At 37.5% G+C, this 6,455-nt stretch overlaps 1 pseudogene; it reads left to right on the plus strand.

The window, feature by feature from the left end:
• The first annotated feature begins 3,649 nt into the window (after positions 1–3,649).
• On the plus strand, positions 3,650–5,494 carry LOC102906077 (small ribosomal subunit protein uS5m pseudogene; annotated as a pseudogene).
• Positions 5,495–6,455: the final 961 nt, after the last annotated feature.

Consider the following 6,455-nt stretch of genomic DNA (forward strand, 5'->3'; position numbering starts at 1 on the left):
GTGAAAGATAATAATCTCTGACTTCCAAGACATTTATTTTTCTACAAATACCCATGTAGCTAGAGTTTTCCTGCTTTGCCCACAGTCAGGACAAATCTTTGTCACCCACCAGTCCCACAGCCGCTCAGACCCAACCAAGTAAACACAGAGACTTATTTTGCTTACAAACGTATGGCTGTGGCAGGCTTCTTGCTAACTGTTCTTATAGCTTAAATTAATCCATTCCCATAAATCTATACCTTGCCACGTGGCTGGTGGTTTACTGGCGTCTTTACATGCTGCTTGTCCTGGCGGAGGCTGCAGTGTCTCCCTGCCTCAGCCTTCTGCTTTTCAGAATTCTCCTCTCTCCTTGTCCCACCTACTTCCTGCCTGGCGACTGGCCAATCAGTGTTTTATTTATTGACCAATCAGAGCAATTTGACATACAGACCATCCCACAGCATACCAAGGCAATGGTAATTGAGAGCAAAGCTGTGATTGCCTTTGTTCTGGAAAAAAAAGAAAGCTAGAAATGTGATGGATCCATGGATTCTCTTTGGATCAATATCTACCCATTGTATAATTTTTTTCTCACAATTCATAGCATGAGTAATGTACATTTGCTAACATCCAATGTAGCTGAGGAAATCACATCATTAATCCAAAATCCCATGTGTCAGGGAAGTATATATTTCCTCACAAGAAAGAGAATACTGATGAATATTTATTGAATAATTCAGTTCATCATTCAGAATTAGTGATAGGGCTGATAAGGTATCTCAGTCAGTAAATGACTTGCCTTGTGTATTAGTTATTTTCTGTTGGTGTGATAAAGAAAGCAACATGACAGAAAGCAACTCATAGAAGGAAGGGTGTATTTTGATTTACTGTTTGAAAGAAAGAATCCATATTGACAGAGGAGGAATGACAGCAGGCAGTTTGATCAGGAAACTAAGTTATCATACCTTCAAAAGTAAGCATGAAGCAGAGAGAAAATGAAAAGGGGAACAAGGCTATGAAGCTCAAAGCCCACATCTACATGACACATTTCTTCTAGTAAGACAACACCAAGTCCTCAAACAGCATCACCAACTAAAGACCAATTTTTCAAATATCTAAGTCAAATGCCAGTCAAATGTCAATCAAACGCCTTGGAGACCTTCTTGATCAAATGACCACATTCCACTTCAAATTCCAAAGTCTCTTACTAAAGGAAATGATGGGGCATAGTGATAAAATACTGGACCAAAGCAGGACTGAAACACAGCAGGCTAAATAGTAAATCCTGTAGCTCCCGGTCTGGTGCCAAAGTGAATAAATTGCTCAGACTATTCAGTTTTGTTATCTGCTGCATACATGTCTATCTTGAACTGGTCCACTCTGTATATTCAGCTCCCTTTGACTGTTGTCTTACTTGTATCTCCAACATCATGGGGCTCTAGTGAGACCCAGGCCTCACTTTCAAAGCTTTATGAAATGGCCTCTGATGGCTTCTCAGTGCCTTCTTCAACCAGCAACTCCAGGACTAAGGCACTTTGGCCTCAGCAGGTGTCTGAAGTTATGAAGAATCCACAACTATTTTCACTCTTACAATTTCTCTGTATTTCCAAAACCAGTTCCATGTGGACAACACTACCACTGTTGGCTGCCAGCTAGATAGAATCTGGCCCCTTGCATCACTTTTGCTGACACTTTTGTATGCAGGTGCTTCCTATGAGCAAAACACTTCTTAGAACTTTCCCTTTCACAAGTTGGAAGCTTAGCTGTGTGGATCAGGTCTTATGCTGAGGACACCATTTTTACTCCTTCAACTAAAACAAGGCTTCTCTTTAACAGTACTTTTTGTGCTTTGGATAAGATGTCTTTCATATTTTTGGGCATTTGAATACTTGATTTTCACTTGCTGACTATTTGGGGAGGATTGGGATGTGTGAACTTGCCACAGGAAGTATGCCCCTAGGGGCGGGATTTGATGTTTCAAAAGACTCATGCCATTTTGAGTTAGCTCTCTATGCCTTCTGCTGGTGGTTCCAAGGTGAGCTCCTACCTGCTCTTTCAGTTGCTTTCTACCTACTACCTTCCCTCTGCTATAATGGACTCTAAACTTAAGTTGCCTTGGCCATGATGTTTTATCACAGGAATAGAAAGATAACTAAGGCAGCACCAATTTCACAGTCTGAAGTGTTCTCAGCACTATTGGGATTATCCTAGAATAGCCATTTAAACTCTGCTTATAGCATCCAACCATGTTATCAGTCTGAAGTTCCAAAGTCTTCCACATCCATACAAAAAACACTATGGTGAGGTTCTTCGCAGAAAGAACCCACTCTCTGGTGCCAACTTCTGAATTAGTTACTTTTCTGTTGCTTTGTTAAAACACTATGACCAAATGTAACTTATAGAAGGAAGAGATTATTTAGGTTTCTGGTTCTAAAGCAAGAGTCTGTACTTGTGGGAGAAGAATGATAGCAAGCATCCAGGGCAGGAAGCTTAGAGATCAAATCTTCAACCTCATGCAGATACCAGAGAGAAAATTGAATGTGGGGTAGAGATGTGAGCTTTCAAAGGCCACCCACCCTTAATGATGTACTTCCTCCAGCAAGGCTATATCAGCTACCCAAACAATGCCATCAACCAGACCAAATGTTCAAATACCTGAGAGTATGTGTGATATTCTTGCTAAAACCACCACACCTATAATTATGAATACCTGAGGTCAATCCGCTGCACTCATATAAAAAAGTCACTCTGATGGTACATACTTATAGTCACAGTGTTGGGGAAACAGTCAGACAGATCTTCGTAGTTCCCCTGTACAATCAACCTAGCCTACCTGGTGAACTCCAGATCAGTGATAGATTATATCTTACAAAAAGGAGATAGTTGCTGAGTAAAATGTGCATGCAAACCCATACAAAAGTACAACTGCACATACATGAAAATGCATGCATGTGCACATTACTTAGCTTATCTTTATGCCAATGCTTACGACTGGCAAAAACTATTTTATTCACCAGTGATTCCTGCTCAAATTATAATATAGCACTTTAAAGATATTGCACAAATGTCATACCTACATCTATACTGTAAATTTTTTAATGATAAGGCTGACACTTGTGAGGGAAAGTTATTTAGACTTCATGTACTGTAACTCTTATTTAATAAAATAGCTCATGTAGTTATGACAAGCATCAATTGAGTTATTGCCATCACTGTGGACCAGTGATGACACAAATCAAGTAACATGTGCATTAGGTATCATTATTACAAAGTATACTTTAAAAAATACATACTTATGAAAGTTATATATGGTTACATATAAATATATGTTATATATAGATATAAGCGACACATACATATATAAGTTGTATATATGTATATATAACTTTATAGGGAATTTTTTTCTTCTACCATAAAATTTAAACATATACTTGGAAAAAGTTGAGGACCTCTTGTCCTCTAAGGGAATAATATACAAGTGAAAACATTAACACTATTAATTAAAATTATATGATTATAATAATACTACAATTTCAAAATTAGTCAAAGCAACATTGAATTTATGGCATCATAATATCAATTGTGTTGGTTGAGTGAAATAAATATGTATGTAATCAATAACTGTGTTTGCTTCTTATTTGAGCTCTTTCAGTTCTCACCATGTTTCAACATGAATTCAAATTTAGACAATAAGGTAATCATCAAATTAATTGATTTTAAAAGAAAAAATCAGTATGTAGGTTGCATTTTAACTCTGGTTAAATGACTCCAAATGACTGTGGAGGCATGCTCTCATTAATGGGAACACCTATTAAAATTGAAAATAAGGACACAAAGTGCAAGCTATTACTATGTGACACTTAACTCCCAAATCAGTCACCTTGTTTTTCCTATTCATATCATATTGGTCTCACTCTGATCACTGTATTATGTCTGTGGGCTTTAATGAATCCCAATTTCCATTTATACTTCTGTAAACCTTTTAAAATGCTATTCTGCCATTAACAATGAAGAGAAAGATCAAATCTTTAACAACTAATCATCTTCACCACAAAATTATTTCTATTTTTCACTAAAATAGAAATTGGCATGGAAAACTCTATTGTGCTGTGTTAAATTGTCTTCTTATTTATGAAGTATTTTTAATATATTGCTATTTAATACATTTTATCACCATGTGCCTATTGTAGTGTACATTTAATTAGTAAAACAATCTGTCCATATACCAGTTTGGTTTAAATGCATTAGTTATTATTACCTCAGAGAATTCAATATGTGTCAGTGTCACATTAAGGATAAAATCAATACACTTCTCTCTGGAGTTGTTTTACCAAGAATGAGACTGGATTTGAATTCTCTAATTTTCTCTCATTGTGTCTTCTGTCATCTCCTGTCTTCATCTGTCTGTTGTATGAGTCTAACTCTGCACTTTCCTGAATGTTATCTTATGATTCTGTCTTTTTCTGTGTCCTTGTCTGTCCCTAAGAAATGGCTTTGCTCTGTATTTATTGAACAGCACAAAACACATCAAATGGGGAAAGAACTGAGAATTACTTTAGAGAAATCTTTAACAGAGTTTTACATGAGATTAAGTCATTGACACTAACTGACCCAGATAACAATCAAATGTAATCAATCAATATCTGTATGTTGTTTTCAACATTTAGAGCAGATATTCATTTAATAAAATCACTTTCACCCTATTTTCTGTTTTCAGCAAATGATTACAACATTCATACATGTGAACATATATTGCCCTCTGATTCCTGAGCATGGAAGAGTACATATTTTAAGATGAAAGCTGGGAATTAGGCTCCTCGAAGTACGGCACTGTGTAGTATGCCAGCAGGTCATTTCCTGTCTAGGCAGCTCTCACCTTTCCAGGAGCAGCTTCCTTTTTGGCAGTGAAGAGAGCTCTCAGCCATGGCTCTTTGTCTCCAAGGGAAACAAGAAACAACCACTGCTGACCAGCTTGAGCCATGTGCTGCAGACATAGTATTGCATTTCCTGTCTGGTCAGCTGGATGGGCCAGTAGAATAGACCCTACTGTTTCTTCACCAAACTGACAGCACAAGAACTCTGGAAGGGTACCTTAGCAGATATGGGCCCTGGAACAAGATAAAGCAGATGCAAAAGAACAGAGAAAAGAAGAAAAAATTTGAAGAGGGGCCAGATAATTGGTGAAAGGCATTCTTGCTTTCTGTGGCCTGGTCTGAATGTCCCTCTTAAGAAAAATGGAGTAGTCCAGATCATTAGATAAAGAAGTAAAGAAAAGCAGGAGAAAGTGGAGGCAGACATCACCTAGTGGAGAGAAAAGAGGGACAGAAGGAGGAAGATAAAAGTTAAATGGGAGCACAGATGGAGTAGAAACACATGCGGACTTTTTAGTATTAGCACCCCTTCCCAGACCTGGGACCCAAAGTAAAAACATGAAGATTTTGATACCAGGATTCTCTAGGTAAGAAATAATTTCAATGTGACAGCAATAGAGGGAAGAAAGAAGTTGGTCCGTTAGGCTATCATCTGTTGTTCTTGGTTGTTTTTATTCTTTGACTCTTTTTCACTTTGAGGGGCCCACAACCCAACTTCCAAATAAATCACACAGAGACATTTAAGACATTTAGACATTCTAAATGGCCAGTCCTAGCTTGGCTTGTTTCTTGCTAGATTTCCTTTACTTAAGGAATCCTGTCTACCTTTTGCCTCTGGGTTTTTACCTTTATCTTACTTCTGTATATCTTACTTCCACCCTTACTCCATGATTGGTTGGGTGCCTGGCTGGCTAGGTGGCTGGCAGGCTGGGTGGCTAGGTGGATGGCCCCTAGCTTCCTCCTCTCCTTGTTCTCTTTCTTCTTCTTGATCTTCTTTCTCTTTCTCCTTCTATTTATTCTCTCTGACTGACAGCCCTGCCCATCCTTTTCCCTGCCTTGCTATTGGCCTTCCAGCTCTTTAGTAGACCAATCACATGTTTTAGACAGGCAAAGTAGCACAGCTTCACAGAGTTAAACAAATAACTTTTATGTTGTTTGCAAACATAAAATTTATGTTTTTTGTTAACATAACATAAAAGCTAACTTTTATGTTAAGTTAAGCAAATTCTTTTATGTTGCAACATAAAAGAATGCAACACATCTTTGCATCATTAAACAAATGTTCCAGAGCATAAACAAATTTAACCCATCTTAAAATAATATTGCACAACAGTCTTTACTGTCTTTGACCATAGCCATTCTCTCAGGTGTAAGATGTTATCTCTGAATCCTTTTGATTTGTATTTCCCTGATGGCTAAGGATGTTGAAAAATTCTTTAAGTGTATCTTGGCCATTTGAGATTCTTCTGTTGAGAATTCTCTGTTTAAATCTATACCACATTTTTTAATTGAAATATTTGGTATTTTGATGTCTAGTTTCTTGATTTAATCATGTATTTTGGAGATTAGCCCTCTATCAGATGTGGGTTTCGTGAAGATCTTTTC

The sequence above is a fragment of the Peromyscus maniculatus genome, chromosome X, assembly GCF_049852395.1.
Source record: "Peromyscus maniculatus bairdii isolate BWxNUB_F1_BW_parent chromosome X, HU_Pman_BW_mat_3.1, whole genome shotgun sequence".
Classification (NCBI taxonomy): domain Eukaryota; kingdom Metazoa; phylum Chordata; class Mammalia; order Rodentia; family Cricetidae; genus Peromyscus; species Peromyscus maniculatus.